Source organism: Eublepharis macularius, chromosome 5 (assembly GCF_028583425.1).
Source record: "Eublepharis macularius isolate TG4126 chromosome 5, MPM_Emac_v1.0, whole genome shotgun sequence".
Classification (NCBI taxonomy): domain Eukaryota; kingdom Metazoa; phylum Chordata; class Lepidosauria; order Squamata; family Eublepharidae; genus Eublepharis; species Eublepharis macularius.
The window spans coordinates 149,465,981-149,483,378 of NC_072794.1; the positions used below are offsets into that span (position 1 = coordinate 149,465,981).

General features: G+C 41.9%; 1 protein-coding gene across 2 annotated transcripts in view; it reads right to left on the reverse strand.

The window, feature by feature from the left end:
- ADNP (activity dependent neuroprotector homeobox) overlaps window positions 1-17,398 on the reverse strand; it is a 40,610-nt gene that overhangs the window by 10,773 nt on the left and 12,439 nt on the right. The window contains exon 1 of one of the 2 annotated variants that reach the window (XM_054980828.1): window positions 2,308-2,420. The exons of the other annotated variant lie outside the window; for it this stretch is intronic. The gene's annotated coding sequence lies outside the window, so the exon portion shown is untranslated. Of the gene's footprint in view, window positions 1-2,307; window positions 2,421-17,398 lie in introns of those variants that run through there. 2 annotated transcript variants of the gene reach the window in all.

Sequence of the window (17,398 nt, forward strand, 5' to 3'; positions counted from 1 at the left end):
ATGCCTTCTTAATTGCTGCAAGCAAAGATGCTCTCCCACTCTGGTAGGCCATTCCAGAGGAATGGATCCACCACAGAGACCTAACTGATGCCAAATGGACCATCCTAGAGGAGGGTACCAACAGGAGAAGTATGTCTAAAGAGTATAACTGGCACACAGGAGTATACTTGGAAATGGGATTCAAGAGATAAGGGTGCCAGTGCAACTGATTCAGTACTGCAGCACTGGTATGTTCCAAGCGGCATTTTGTGCCAACTGAAATTCCCACAATGTCTTCAAAGGCAGCCCCACAAAGCACATGTGATAGTAGTCCAATCTGTAGGTGACAGTATGATGGAACAGTGTGGCTAGGTGAGCATATAAGCCATATATGTGAAAGAAAACACTCCAAGGAACAGCACTAACCTGCTAATCTAATCAACAAGACCAGGTCCAAAAGCACCACAAAGCTCTTAACTTAAGTTGCTAAAGAGAGCTTAATTCCACCTAATGCTGGCAGACATCAACCAAATGCTCTGCCTTCTCAACCATCACCACCCATCTTGTCTGGTTCAAGCTTTTGTCGGTTTACCATCAGTCACCTGACCACAGCCTCAAGACACTGGTCTAGGACCTTCACAGCTGCTGCCAGTGGCTTAGATAGTGAGATAAAAATGCCAGCATATAGATGACAACAACTCGCTCTAAAACTCCTGATGATATTGGCATTTACACGGGTTTTACACACAGGTTAAACGAGCACTGGGATAAAATGCACTTTTGGGGCACTGCAAACATCAGGTCCCAACTAGCTGATTCTGCCTCTTCTATGGAAAGTTTTTGCTTCCTGCCAAGATGGAAACAAAACCAACCAAGGAGAGTCTCTTTTAACCCATACATTGATAGCAGCTGATCCAACAAAATATCATGGTCAACCCCTGCTGTTGACAGTTTTTAATAGTATCAGCAGTGAGGGAGTGCCCTTATCCAACTAGAGTGAGAGACCATCAACCAAGGCCAATAGTGTTATTTCCATCACAAAGCCCAGCCTGAGGCCAGATTGAAACAGGTCAGGGGCAAATGTTTCTTCCTGAAATGTCTGCAGTTGCTCTGCCACAAAACATGATCCTAGCCCCCAAATGGGAGACTGAACCTGGACTGATAACTGCAAAATCCCTCTTATCCAAAGATGACTACTAAAGAGGTCTAATCACAACTTCTTTCAGCTGTGAAGGAAACACACTTTGTAAGAGGGTCATATTAATAATCTTCCCCAAGGAAAGTATCACTTTCAGCGTGATTTCAAGTAAGAACGGGCAAGGATCTGGTTCGGAAGAAGTGGCCTTCACAACCCAAAGCAGCCTGTTGAGATCAATCGAGACCAACCTGAACCTATCCACAGAACTATGAGAAGTTGCCACTAATATATCAAGCACAGCATCTATTCTCAGAATGGCATCTGTTGGACTGCATGACACTCAGATTTATCAGTAAAGAATCAAGAAAAATAGTCACAGCTAATATCTAGATTGGAATCAAGAGTGTTCGGGACAAGGCCCTGAACCACCCAAAATAAATTTGCTGGACAAGTCAGCTGACAGAATAGAAGCAGGAAAAAAACCTTTTTGCCAACACCGCTGCCACCTCATAGGACATTAAAGCATCTTCTGGTTCTGCATGAATTTTCTGCCAACAGAACTCTTATCATCTTCATTGACCTCAGCTCCTTGGCAAAATAAAGGTCTACAGCCCTCCTTGGGGTAGAGGGAAGAAGGTGCCAGGAAACAACCCTTTCTACAGCACCCTGAAAACCAGCATTCTGTGTTAATGGAAGTGCCCCAGCAGAGCCACTGTTCAGACTCTCAAAGTGCCCCAAGGCTTACCAGAAACAAACGGGATACATCAGCTTCTGCAGTTTGAATATCCTATCAACTCCACTTTATTAGGAAAAATTAACATGTTAACCTGCTCTAGTGTCAGTGCTGAGAGCAAATGATTTAACTATAAGGCCAAAACAGGGAAAACGTATGTTCCACTGACTCAGATGATCCTGTAATACACAGGTAACCCTTTGCCTGTTTTCCAGGCCTTGGAAAATTTTAAAATATTTACAGGAATACATTTGTAGTAAATGAATCCTTATTGTTTAATAGTTTAAAAGGTTATTGTTTTTTACACCCTCAACTCATCTTGAATTACAAATCTTTCTCCATACATCTCTGAAGAATTTAACAATATAATGACTGCCTGGAAAAATTCATACAACAATTCTTCATTGGAAGTGATACAAAACTTTACTTAGAATTCTGATCTTGTTTTGTGAATTACATTGAAGAACTGAACAAAAGGTAGAATTATTAGTTTCTATTTCTTCTCAAATACACCATCCAGAATTTGTATCAAGCCTGAAACTGGACTGCAGGCACAGGTGATACAAAGAGCTGAAAGAGAGACAACACAATCTCAGCAATTCAATAAGTAGAACGTGACTCAAAACAGGAGAAAATATCCTAGCTTCACCTACAGACAAATCTACACTCAGCCACAAAATTTACGGAGTGACTTTGAATCACTGGGTAGGATCCAGCACAAAAACTTACAGAAGGAGTTGGTGGACTGGACCTTTCACCCACAGAAAACATTCTGCTGTTTGTCCTGGAAATTATCTCTGAGCACTAGAAGAGTGTTGCAAACAAAATGCATCAAGGTATGGGATGCAGCAGCAAGGGAAAAATGAATAAAATTGCCTTCTCCCGTGTTGATGCAAGCCCCTACATTTTACCCGAGCTCTCCCTCATCACAATGGTGCATTTTTGTTTCCCATGCTTTCCTGACCACCAGAGATCTTTGCGAAGACAGGGAAAGGTCTGCTCATCAACTCCTTTGTGAGCTGTTCTGCTGGCTCTAACCTACTATCTTTTAGCCTAACCTACCTCACAGAGTTGTTTTAAGGATGAAATCAGGACATATGGTATCCTTGTTACTCAATGAGTAACAATGGATTTCCTTGCCAGTGGATTAGTGATGGCTATGAGCATGGCTTTAAAAGGAGGCTAACTGTATTCATGGAAGAAAGGTTCATCAATGGGTACCAGTTATGATAACATGACTGTATTCAGAGGCAGCAAACTTCTGAATACCATAGTTAGCAGGCAGCATAAGGCTTTAATCTCTATGATCTGTTTGTTGGCCCTCAAGATATTGGACTCAATAACCCACTGGTCTGATCCAACAGAGTTCTTCTTATGGAGTACAGAAGCAAATATACCATCATGAGATCCCTGGAGGAAAGCAGAACAAAAAATGTGAATAATTATAAACTGATGAAACCTAAATGGGCTAGCTACTTGGGAAAGATCTTGAGGTGATGCAAGTATGCTATGGTAGTAAAAAGGTGGAAATCTATGCTATTGTGTACATGCGTAAGTGATGGAGATAATCAACATCTGGAAGATCATGGGCAATTCTCGTTAACTCATTTCAAAAAGTAAAATGGAGAAGGCACACCAAAAAGAGGTGGTACGGAGGGAAGGGACTAAGATTAAGAGGAAGCCATCTTCCATATAAGGAAAAATTGAAGGAAAGGACACTTCTGTAACACAAGCATTACTTGGCAGCAAGTTGCAGAACTGCTGTTGTGTCAGAAAAAGCATGAATATAGTTTGAAGGAAAAAATGCATTTTCTAATGAAAAGTAAAATGCTGCAATGAAAAAGTTACACTTTGGGAGGGGGAAGGGGAAAATAATGAATAAGGAATACATTATGGAGATGTATAAATGTCTGCGTGACACAAAGAAATTACTCTCACATCTCAAAGACTACACCTCAGATACAGAGAAAGCAAACTCGACTGGATAGAACTTAGGTAACTTCTGGATACCCTCAGTAGATTGGTCAACTCCATCCAGAACTAAATCAGATCAAAGACAATTAAACTAAAGAGAGTTATGTACAACTTGCAACATACACTAGGGTCAAATAATTCTGACATAGCTTTCCTCTACAACTCTCTTTCAGAGAAAGAAAATAAATAAAATAATTTATCATCCAAGAGAACCAATCACTATACCAGTTATGCGCCTATCTCAACAGACACCATTAGTCAGACCCACATACATAAACCACCAGAGATGTACCCTTTGTTGAGACTGAAAACAGTCAATTCACAAACACGTTCTATTCCTCTAAGGTAAAAGTCTCACTTCTGCTATAGTTCTTTTATCTTATGGATTCTGGTGGGCTGTATCAATAATGCCTACAGGGCAAATTTAGAATTGTCTGTTATTAAACAGTAGCTGAAATTCTGAGAGGATATTCAGCAAAAGGAAGATACTGTCAGCAGCCAAAGTTCAATAGCTTTCCCATTGTTCAAAGCCAAAGTTCAATGGCTTTGCCTAGATGTCTAGGCAAATGAGCGCACACACACCCATGAGAAAAGATCCAGGAGTTAGCCATGTTAGTCTATAGTTGCGAAATAGTAAAAAGTCCAGTAGTACCTTTAAGACTAACCAACTTTATTGAGGCATAAGCTTTCGAGAACCACAGCATCTGATGAAGAGAGCTGTGGTTCTTGAAAGCTTATACCTCGATAAAGTTGGTTAGTCTTAAAGGTGCACAGGAGAAAAGCTTCAGTGGGGAGGACTTGCTAATGCCCCCCCAACCAGTTTGGAGGAGGATGCACAGACCCATAGTAGCAAAATCAAGAGGCTAAATTAGGATTTCTGAAGACCTGTTCGATATCTGACTTTATAATATAGCAGTATTTGGCCATTCATCAAGAAATTATTTTAGAACTAGGCTAAATAGTATCACTAGATACATACGCACAAGATTCACAGGTGCAGGAATCCTATCCTATTCCCACTGGTCACCAGGCTGCCTACCTGCCAGTTCCCACTCTTCCTCTGCTCACCTGCCTGAACTGTTCCCGTCTCCATGGCTCGAGGAGAGGGGGAAGTGGGGCTTCCCACCCACCTGCAGCACTTCCAGCTCCTGCAGCAGCAAGGAAAATGTCTGCAATTCCCATCACTCCTCCTCAGACCTACTTATCTGCCCCCATCTGCCAGGACAGCTGCTTCAGCACTGACTCTCCTTCCTAGGAAACCTGTAGGACTTGTGGGCAGGAGTCCTATTCTCCACCACCATCACTCAACAGGCTACCTATTTACTGGTTTCTGCTGTTCCCTGCATGCACAGCTGCTGCCTCTCCAGCTCACATGGAGGGGGGGGGCAGTGAGCTGCAGTTCTGACTCCTCCTCCCCACCTGCCCATCCACAGGAAGTGCTGTTGCTTCCTCACCCCACCCCCACCCCACCCCTTCCACCCTTTATCTCCCACTCTTGCCTGCAGCACTACTGCTTCCATCTGCCTGGATCAAGAGATGGCAACAACAGCTCCAACTCCACCTGGTAGGTGCAGCCCACCCTCCATCTGCTGCTTCCACTGTGAGGAGGCAGATAAGGCAGACCCACAGAGGTGTGTTCTCTGCACAAACACAGGTATCATTCCAGTTTGGGGGGAACTTAACCCCCAGTTTTGTGGGGAAGGTTTCATCTGGGTCTCCCAGATCCAAAACTCTACTACAGCACACTGGCTTTTAAGTATATGCAGATGAGGCCATGTTGACTACAAGATATACTGACAAGTGGGGGGGCTCACAAAGGCTTGCAGGGGGATCTCCCATTTCCCCCTCCCCTAAAAGCCTTTATAGCCTCTCAACTTTCCTTGCCTCCTTCTCTCCTTAACACCCACCCACCAACCTGCTTTATCTGCCCCTGTCTTCTGCTTTCTCTCCCCTCCCCTCCCCCTAGGAAAACTCAATACTGTGCTAGCCACCAAATCAGGCCCAGTGGCATGGTGGAGAACCTGCAAGAACAAGGAGCAGACCTCTTTTCACCAACAGAACCAGTGTCATTCACAGCAGCCAGACACTGGGTTCAGCCAGTGGAGAAACACCACAGAACAGAACCAAGTAGTACCCAACTACAAACACAAGGCATTCCTTTGCTTCGGTTTGCTTCTGTTGGGCTAAGATGCAACGGTGTCCCTTGCTTCAGTTCCGTTTGGGTGGAATAGATATGATTTTCTGATGTAGTGTTGGTCCCTTCCTTCACTTTGGTTTGGGGGTGGGGAATAGCTTCCATTCCTGTGCTTCAGTTTGGTTCTATTGGGCTTTCTCTGGAATGAGCTCAGCTTGCATTTGGGAGTGCGCCTTGCCTCAGTGTGTTTCTGCAATGAGATTCAGCATTGACTTATAGGGAACAATGGAGTGGCTGGGAGCACCTTGTTCAGGGGCTGAGTCTTCTTGAAGCTTGGGGGGGGGGGGGTCATTAGAGGACATTCAAGAGTGGATCTCCTGAAAATCTGGTAGAGTTTGCATGAAAAATACCACTCTCAGTAAGACTCTTGTTGCTGCCTAGCAATTGCCAATGGGGCATTCTTTTAAAGCTACAGGCACTACTTCGGGGGGTGGGGGGACAGGTTATCCTCTAATGTATGTATGTACGTACGTATGCACAGCTCGGACTTTTCTACAAACCTGGGGCTTTTTTCGGGTTCATAGAAAGATTTGTCTCGTCTATTCACAGCTCCAATCTCCAGATTTAAGTATCCACAGATGGGGCCACACTGAGAATTAGATATATTGATGATATTTAACAATGTTCGCTTTCACTGGGAGTTTGTTTATTTGGCAATTCCTTTTAAGCTGCACGTGTGCTAAATTTCTGGTAAGGGTTCCATCTACAGAAGGAATTAGTTGCAGGTAGGTCTGATGCAAAGTAGAGTACTAACAGGAAGTGGAAAGTATGAAGAAAGAAGATTTAATGAAGAGGCAGAGGGAAAAAATGAGCAGCAGCACCATACAGATTACTGGATTGGGGAGAGCAGGTGAGTACCAAAAACAGGAGGAGGAGGAATGTATAGAGAGGAAATGAAAGAATTTGAGGCAGGTGAAACTGTGAAATAGTGAAAGGGACTGGACCCATAAATAGCAAGTCACAACAGGTAAAGTGCCAGCTGGCACAATCAATCACTGTATCTCTGATCTAGCTGTACCGTACAAGATCTTCTCTTGTAGGGTTGGTTAGAGCCCTGTGAATCAGAGTTCTATCCTCCAGCTTACCACTAGTCACTTCTGTCTTCTGAAACTCACTATTCAGAGGTGCACACACATACTCTGCCCATTTATGAGACAGTATTACACTCTGATATTAGCAAGTTAAAAATTCTGCCCATATAGTTCAAAGAATGCAGGAATACTGAAGCTGTATTCACAAGGAACACAAACTTGACTTCAAGGGAATAGGCCAAAATGATAAATAATTTTATCTCTCACAATTATCTATAATTCATGCTCATAAGCCTACCAGGCATAATCTTGTATTTAGGGCGTGGTGCAGTGACTGGCATGTCACATCAGGATCTGGGAGACTGAGGTTCAAATCCCCACTCCATCAGGAAAGCTTGCTGGATGACCCTGGGCCAGGCAGTCTCTTAGTTTAACACTCCTCACAGGATTGTTGCATGGATAGAACGGGAGAACCAGTTTGGTGTAGTGGTTAAGAGCATGGGACTCTAATCTGGAGAGCTGGGTTTGATTCCCCACTCCTCCACGAAGCCAGCTGGGTAACCTTGGGCGAGTCACAGTTCTCTGGAGCTCTCTCAGCCCCACCCACCTCACAGGGTGATTGTTGTGGGGTAATAATAACACTTTGTAAACCGTTCTGAGTGGGCATTAAGTTGTCCTGAAGGGCGGTATATAAATTGAATGTTGTTGTTATTATAATATTACACGATCCTGAGTTCCATGGAGGATAAAAATGTACTAGATATGATTGCTATTGAAATTGTGCTTAATTCCTCATGTATTAAATTTCCCTAAGCCAAAATATGTAACAATCCACATGGAAAAAATTTGCTTCCATCAAATTTGTCTGGAAGATCACTAGAGTGGTGGTCTTCAACCCATGGGTCAGGACCCTCAGGAGATTCATGCAACCCCTGTGCCTGCTGGATTGAGCCCCTAAAAAGTATTGCAACAATTCACCATATCTTTTTATTTTCCCTGTAATAGTTTTGCTTTTCTTTTATCTGCCCTGTTAGTTTGCTTAGTTTGATAACTTTTTTACAACTTCAATCCTTTTGTGAAACCTTATACTTTTGGCTTTAGACCTTACACTCGGCTCCTCCTTACTTTACCTTAAATTTATACTGCAGGACGGCTCTAGTCCTAATAAATACTTTTACTTCTACTCAAACAGAATTTAGGTGTTCTCTATGTTTTCCTAAGTTGTTACCTCAAGATCACCTTCCTTTTTTTGTTTCTGTGTCCTAAGGCTTTTCACCTTAGACCTCCTTGTAACATGCAATATAGGAAGGTTTAGTTATAGCTGGTAGTGTGACAGAACGGTCAGCACGTGAGGGTGGTTGTGAGGAAAATAAGAGATCTTTTCTTTTTTAAACAAATCATTTTATTTGTAGGTACATAAGCTTGGTGGTTGCAGAGTTTTGTTAAGTGTATTTGTTTCAGAACAGTTCTTAAGCTTGAGGGTTTAAAGCGAGTTACCTCTTCTTACAAGTATTTAAACAGACTCAGTCACACGAAGTAATTTTTCCATATAGGTCTTTACCAACATTATAAACTCCACTCAGACATAAATTCACTCAGGCTTTTCCACACAGCTTGCCTGATTTAATTAGCTAAATCTCTCACTGATATACACAGACTTTCTCTCTCAGGTGCTCACAATTAGTCTGACATAGAGTTACTCACTCCCTCAGAGAGAGACAGACTGCCGCAGGCGCACAAACATTTTTCCTGTCTTAGAAATTCTCTGAACACCACACAGATATAGACTTTCAGACACACACAGTTTCAGTGGACGGCAGAATAAATACTTTCTCTCAGAACCACATAGACACTCTCAGGCTGCATACAGCTTGCCTGTTTTAACCAGAATTCTCTCACGGGCCACACACAGTTTGCCTGCACTGCCCATAATCACACAAAAAGTTCAGGCTTTACACAGATTGCCAGGCTGAACTAGAATAAAATCCCTTCCAGGGTCCCACACAGTGTGCCTGCTTTCCACAGAATGAATATTTTCTCTCAGCACACTCTCTCAGAATTCCAGTTCACTTCGGCTCCTCAGGTACTGCTACTGTCCAATCAGATTTCACTCCACTCACCCATCCAACCCCCTTCCTTCTTTCCTCAGAGGCCTGTTTTAACTAACAGCAACAACTTTTTAAAACCCCACACTAGCAAGCAGAAATAAATTCTACACTATTTAAATGGAAAACATTACAAGTATCATTTTTTACATTTTAGAGGGACCTGCTGCCAGTATGCATAGACAGAACAAGGGGCACTGCATCACCTACATGCGACCTGAGAAGATCAGCAGAAAAGGCATTTCATTGCATTTCATTGAGTTCCCTGCTGCAGCCTGGGGTTTAGGGTATGGAAAAGGTGAAGACCGCTACCATGTCAACAAGTACCAAGTATAGTACTGATATACAGATAAAGAGTGATGATAAACAGCTGATAAACAGATATTACGCATGCTGAGAAACAAAAGTTATATTCCAGCAGAAGGTGGCGGGGAAATCAAGCACATTTTCACCTTCAGTTCTGATATCTCAAAACAAGAGTTATAAAGATTTATTAGGAAATGCTAACAAGAATTTTTAAAACTTGCTATTTTGACAGACAGAAGCATTTACTATATGCAGCCAAAGGCCATTATGAACAGAGTGAGTTAAAAAACAAAAATAATAAATATCAGTACTAAAATAACCAGATCTTTTGGCTAAGATCAAGTGTAATATTTATAAACTACACACAGGCTCTGCACCAGACCATTATAGAAACAGGAAGCTTGCATATGCCTCTGATTCCCTGTAACAGCATGGCATAGTGCTCAGTGTGTGCACCACAGCAGAGGAAAAAGGATGAGGATACTGTTATTATTTATCATCCAGTTTTGCAACCTATATATTACTGTCAATGCAAAACTCCCCCCTCCAAATCAAATTCAACCAAAGAAACAAGAACTGAAATATACATACTATGTTGTCAGGGCCAGCAGGGTCGTGCCAAGAGCATTCCCCTCACCTGAGACGGGCAGCAGTGGCGAAGGGGTGGAGAGGTGAGCGGGGATGCAGCCCGCTTTCCCGCTCACCTCCCCGCTGCGGTGGGCACAGCAGCAAAGGGGTGGAGAGGCAAGCAGGGATGTGGCCCGCTTCTGGGTTAAGGGGGGTGTCGTCGCAGGCCGGCTTGGTGCCTCCTTTAGACGTCAGAGCTCAAGGTGGCTGCCGGCACGGCCTCCATAGACACGCCGGCCCTGTGTGTTGTCTAAAATCTCTACAGCTAGTGACTATGAAAGTTCTAGCTTCAGTCAACTGAAATGAGCCCTCCCTAACCACTGGCCCAGCTGCTTATCTCTTATAGAGTGTTTTACAAGCATTCCAATGCTCAGAAGTTTAAAGAACCTCAGCATAGGAGGGTCAAACAAAGCTGAAGATAGGATTGGTGGATAGACAGTTTAAGGCATAGCATCATCTAGGCCATATTGCACCGACCACCAGATGAAACTTCAAGCAGCCATCTTTTCATTCAATTCATGCAGAAAACCTATCAACAATCAAATCCCATCAGTTTCCAAGCTCTATAAAAAGACAGACAGCCAGACACAACATTAGTTCAAAAAGATACAGATCAGGAGGCTGGTTTCAAAGAAATATCTGACAAGCATTTTTTCAAATGACATTCAAACAATTTCAATTCACAGCAAAGCACACATAACTTGGGGACTCCCTCTTCAGCAGGTCAATAGATGGGTTGGGATGCACATAACGAAGGAGGCAATACTTCAGGCAGACAAGCATTAGCGAGTAATGTGAATGGTGTATGCATATAAATGGAAGAACAAGAATGGCATCTGTGAACAGTGTGAATGGACAAAGTTTTAGGTGTGTAGCCGTGTTGGTCTGCAGTAGATCAGTAGGATTTGAGTCCAGTGGCCCCTTAGAGACCAACAAGATTTTCAGGGCATGAGCTTTTGAAAGTCAGATCTCCCTTCTTCAGATATGAGTAGGAATAGAGATCCCTGAGCCTTTATATTCCAGCCAAATGGTGGGTAGAGTATTACAAGCAAAGACATCAGGATGCAAAAGTACAATGCAGCTTGAGAGCCAGTTTGGTGTAGTGGTTAAGAGTGAGGGGACTCTAATCTGGAGAACCAGGTTTGATTCTCCACTTCTTCACTTAAAGCCAGCTGGGTGATCTTGGGACAATAACAGCTCTTCCAGAGCTCTCTCAGCTCCACCCTCCTCACAGAGTGATTATTGGGATAAATAACAACATACTTTGTAAACCACTCTGATTGGAAATTAAATTGTCCTGAAGGGCGGTATATAAATCAAATGTTATTCTTATTCTTATTGATTAGATTGGAGGGGTGTAGCAAAGCATTGGGAGGCAAACCTTTTCTTACCCACTGACAGCTCTTTAGCCTTAAACAAGTTCTCACTCATAATCATGTACTTCCCAACAATGATATGGACTCTGAGACTAGGTCCTGTAATAACCCAAGAAGCCAATTCTGTCCCCATATTTACTCCAACTGCATGATCACTGGACTTAATAACACCACTTAAATAATTTCAGATTCAACAGATGGTGTAACAGATTCAGTTATACCATCTCCAGTTCATTCACTTGTTCATCTTCCAATGTTATATATGCTATCAAATGTCAGTAATGCCCTTCCATTCACTACATTGGACAAACAGGTCATTCCCTGTGCAAAAGACTAAATGGACATAAATCTGACATTAGAAATCACAACACTCAAAAACAACAGGAGAACATTTTAATAGTCCAGGACATTCCACCACTGACCTAAAAGTGGCTGTCCTCAGAGAAACTTCAAGAGGAGACTACAAAGTGAGATTGCAGAAATGGAAGTTCATTCATAAATTTAGAACAATGGCTCTCCCTGGGTTGAATAGAGACTTAGGATTCATATCTCACTACAGATGCTAATTTCTGCTCTAATCAAGCTGCACTGTACTATTTTTCTTTTACATCTGGACATCTTCGTTAGCTACACCCCAACGCTCCCACCTAATCAAGCGGCACTGTACCTTTGCATCCCTATGCCCTTGTAACTAGGGGTGTGTGCTTCGGGTATCCAAGTCAGGATAAATGCCTGAATCGAACCCGATCTGTAAAGATTCGGGGGTTGCGAATTGGGGCCAGTATGCTGACCCCGATACAGAACCCCCGAATCAAAGCTTCCCGAAGTGATTCGTATTGCTTCGTGGCCTTTAAACTTTAATGGCCTCCCTCTCCCACCCACCACCCCACTTGCCTGGCCCTTCACTGCAAAACTGCAGCGGAGGCAGCAGCTGCTGCCTTTCCTGCTGCCCAGCTGGCTGCCACAGCGGTGGAGGAAATGGCATGGGTGGCGGAGGTGTTGGCTGCAACCTTCCCCGCCACTCAGCTGGCCATGGCGGCAGCAGTGTGAGCAGTGGAGGTGCCAGCTCCGGCCCTCCCGACTGCTCCGCAGGCCGCTGCTGTGGCGGAAGAGGCAGCGCGGGTGGCGGAAGTGCCGGCTCCGGCCTTCCCCACCGCCCAGCTGATGTTGCTCCTGGACAGTGGGGGCAGGGGGGCTGTGAGACAGCTCCCCCCCCACTTCAGTATGCTCCGAATATTTACTGAAACAATTTAAATTCCAGAAGTTTTTATTTCAGTTTTTACAAATCATTTTCCCACTTCAGGTAAACCGAAGTGGGAAAAATGAATTTTTACCCCCCACCCCCATGCACACTCCTACTTGTAACATCTCACCCACCTTTTGGATGAGATATAAAGGTTCAGGGATCTCCATTCTTACTTATACCTGAAGAAGGGAGATCTGATTCTCAAAGGTTCATACCCTGAAAACCTTGTTGGTCGCTAAGATGCTACGGGATTCAAATCTTCCTAATGGATAAAAAGAATAATTACAAAATAGACAAGTTTTTACAAATCTCTGCTTGCAGCATTTATTACAGTGCAGAATTCTTCCATTTGCGGGTGAAAAGCAAGTAATTTGCCCACAGTAATAAGATACTTACGTGTGCCTATTTGCAGTTCTGGCCTCATCACTAGGAAAGTACATACTCTGCAACAAAAGAATTCTAAAGCTAGTACATCAGCAAACTGACCAACTCCTTAACATGGTACAGATATAATGCCAAACCATGGCCTGGTACTGCATGAAAGGGCCCTCTGCTCACACACCATCCCTCCTTTTTACTGTCACTTATCCGGGATCAACAGGCAACTTCCATTTTAGTGCCAACTATGGTTTACTGGTAACTCTGAACCAGTGAACTATGGTTTGCTCCTTCCCCCACCCCCACTTAGAATGCAAGCCACTTTTAAACCACAGTGTATAACTTGGGGGTAGCAGAGCAAATTATAGTCTGTGGGCTCAAATTTAATTTTTTCATACCTTTATTGTGCTAAAACACTTTACAATAATCTAAACTGTTTAAATAGTAATGACCTGGAACCTTAAGGAGACATTAAAACTATTGTCCAGCCAGCCTAGTGTTAAAACAAGGTCACTAGTGGATATTGGGTCACAGCCAAACTAATTCAAACAAAGGTCAGTTGGACCGGGCCCACCTGTAATCTTAAATGTAACTGGAGTGCCTGAATCAGTTCTTAGTAACCCTTTATATAAGCTGCACAGCATGCTGAATGAAGTTATTTGGGTCATTTCAAGTTTGTCAATCACGCTACAGCTAAAGAAGAATTAAAAACTGCAGAAGAAAAAAATGCTCCATTTCATACAACTGTCGTATCATGATTAATGAAAAGTAAGAACAAAAATTCATTCAACTTTACTTCATGAACAGCAAGAAGAATACATCTGTGCACACAGAACTCTGCTGCACATCTCAGAATCCAACCAAAAGAAAATAAAGCTCATTCAAAACATTCCGCCAATTAACAGAATGACAATATTTGGATTTTTAAAACAACCACACAGTTGATGAAGTTTCAGCTGAGATATACCACAGTATGTACTCCCCATCACTGGATCTCACATGTACCACTGTTAAGGACCTCACTATTACTTCAATTATTCTATGGTATTTTCCTTCAATTCAACTTGGCCAGATTAGAGAGTTCAGTCAGTAACTGACATTGTATGAAGAAGCATGTAGAGGTATTATGTATGTTGTTGAATTAAATTAATGCTATTATGTATGTTATTAAATTAAATTAATGCTACCCTCACTTACCAATGAGAATTCTGCATTAAGGGCTTTAGGTTTTACTCCAGAGAGTCAAAAAACCCATGTAATCCAATACATTTTCACATGACAGTTGATAACCCATACAATAACTTACCTCAGACAATAACGTACTTTACCTCAGCAGAGGAAATACACTGTTGACTACTGCTAAATAGGAAAAACATTTTCTTTTCAATGTGCTAAAACATGTGGCTGGATCTTATTGGCTGTGAGTGGAAAAATCAGTTTCATCTGATTCCTAACTGCTGCCACATATGACTCATGGTATTTAGCTGAGGATTTATAATCTGCTTTCAACAAGTATATTAATAAAAAAAACACATCAACACGTCCAAGACAAAATACAAAGTATGTCAGTAGCACTATCTTAACCACAAAGAAAATAATACAAACCAAACTCAACTATATCATGCTTGAATATTAAAAGCCTTAATAGGGAAAGTTTGAATAGGCCATCTAAATGGCCCATGATCTCACACCTGGAGGTCTCAAGCGGTAACAAAATTTCCATAAAAATAAGGTGGCAATATAGAACATTTTGATTTTCCTCAACAATCCAGCCTCCAAAGGACACAACACCACAGCAAAGCCTCTTACTATTCCTCCATGATCAAGGGAGTTCACCATGACAAAAGCAAGACAGAAAAGCCTCAAGGTGCAGGGGAAGGCACATACAAAACCACAAGCAACCCAGAAATATATGCATTCAATGTAACTTGCCCTAGGATCTTTTTACCTACAAAACTATTGTGCAGATTTCTCCAAAGGTCAGAAGAGCCTGGGCTAGGTCTTCCTCAGTGATAAATTACTACATCTGGACTGGGGAAACTTGCAAAACAGCCAATAAGGTCAGTAGGCCAGTAATAATATTAAATCAAGAAGAGGTGGTGTGAAGAAATACACTTCTCTGTATTCTTTCTCCACCCCATTTCTATTTGAGCTTCCCAGCATCAGGAGAGCAGTAAGAGTTCTAAATTCCAGCATTCTACACAAGAAAATGAATTTGTAGATGCGTATCTCTGAAAATGCACTATCTATGCTTCCCGTGTTCAATAAATACAGGCAGTGGACTATTTGCTGGGTTATGACTGAAAGGACATGATAGGCCTGGATCAATATCTGGACAGGATACTTTCTGGGAATTCCTGAGTAAAGAAAAGTAGGATATAAAAGAAGAGTTAAGAACAAAATAAGCATGCAACTGTAAGCTAATGCTATTGTTGAACTGTAATTCTTGCAGGAAAAATCGTCTGCAGTTCCTGTCAGCAGACAACTAATGGAGACTGTAGGTGTCTGAAAATGAAACACTGAATTGCAGACACTTCTGGCTGGTTAGGAACAGTTTATCACAGTAAGTACTTTCTTTACACTATTTCCTGTGTTATCTCAAAACAAACGTCATAATAACCTCCCATGGAAAAGCAACATAAAAATAGTTGAGTTCGCTCTGTTTTAAAAGACAAAAAAGAGCAAAATTCTCCAAGAACAAGGTCATCTAGCCTCTTGAGTCACCTCATCACAAGCAATTAGTGAACAAGTCACAGTTAAATCAGTTTTTGCACAGAGATTGATATTAACGAAAGATGAGTCTTGGGGAACACCTATATAACATAACTACATAAAAATATCAATACTTTTAAGTTATAATCATCTCTAATAATAAAGTGGTGAAATCACAGCATGCAGAAGCAATGCTATCATGAATTGCTCTGCTAAAAGCAAAGATTTGAGAAAACATTTAAACACTTCTTAAACATTTAAGAGCATCACAATCTCAAACAGCTGCAAATTATATGCTTATGAACACAAATGCCAATATAAATGTTTCAAGTTTATTAAAACTAATAAAGCACATACATATTTAAATCAAGATAAGGGTAGACACCACCAATCAACATTAAAGTATCAATTTTTGAGAAGAGACCTATCATCGCAACAGAATGTTATGGTAGTCATTTAGAAATGTAAAAAAGTCTAAATACAGGTGCATCAACCGTTTTCAAGAATAGCCCTTTCCATGTGGCTTGTTCATACACACACTCCTGGAGCATCGTAAGCAAGCACCACAGGGAAGAAGTGCTGAGGGTAGATTATACAAGAAGACAGGGCTAGAAAGTGTCATTCCTGCTGGAAGTACAGTACTCCCCCTTTCCTTTTTTCCTGCTGCCCTATTTGCTACAGATTTATTTTTCTGTATTTATTTATGTCATTTATAGTCCACCTTTCTCACTGAGACTCAAGGCGGATTACACAGCATAAGATTAGTACAGTAAATATCAATATCAATTAACATTAACAATACCATAGGGAAAATAAACACAAGTTTACAAAGACATGGCATTAACAAGAATCCAATACAGAGTTGAAGAAATGCTGATACAGAACATAAGCAATTCTAGGACTGACATTAAACATGAAGCACAGATAGCGCATATTTTAAGTAAATGGGTGGTACATCAGGCAACACAGTGGTGAAGTCTATAGTCCCTAACTTGTTACGTCCATTTCCTTCAGTTCCCCATTCCTACTTGCAGCGACTCAAAAGTTTTTCACTGAATACTTGAGTTGTCACGTAATCAGTTCCTATATTCATTAATATTATTTCACAGTGAGTACCTTGTGGACTACAAAACAGTACTTTCCCAAAGATTTCCTACAACAAAACAATGACAAAATATGTCAGGATACTAAGCCCAGTATACTGCACAGGCTTGGATCTGGTAACTTTGCTCCACGCACACTTCTCTCCCAGGGCTGCAAAGGCAGTCCTTTGCTGCAGAGCTCTTTTCTCACACCAGGTATTTGGGGGCTTGTTGAAAAGCATTAAAATTGTATAAACTAAAGAGCTCTGTGCCAGAGGAAGTAAGCTCTGCATAGGAATAGATCCAGAGGAGTAAGCCATGTTAGACACATCTGACAAAGAGAACTGTGATTCTCGAAAGCTTATGCTACAGTAAAGTTGGTTAGTCTTAAAGGTGCTACTGGACTCTTTTCGATTCTGCAGAGGAAGACTACCTTCACAGAACCCAGACACATTTTCTTTTGAATATGTGGGGCAAAGGTACAGGATTCAAGCCCTATCAGGCAGAACTTTTTGAG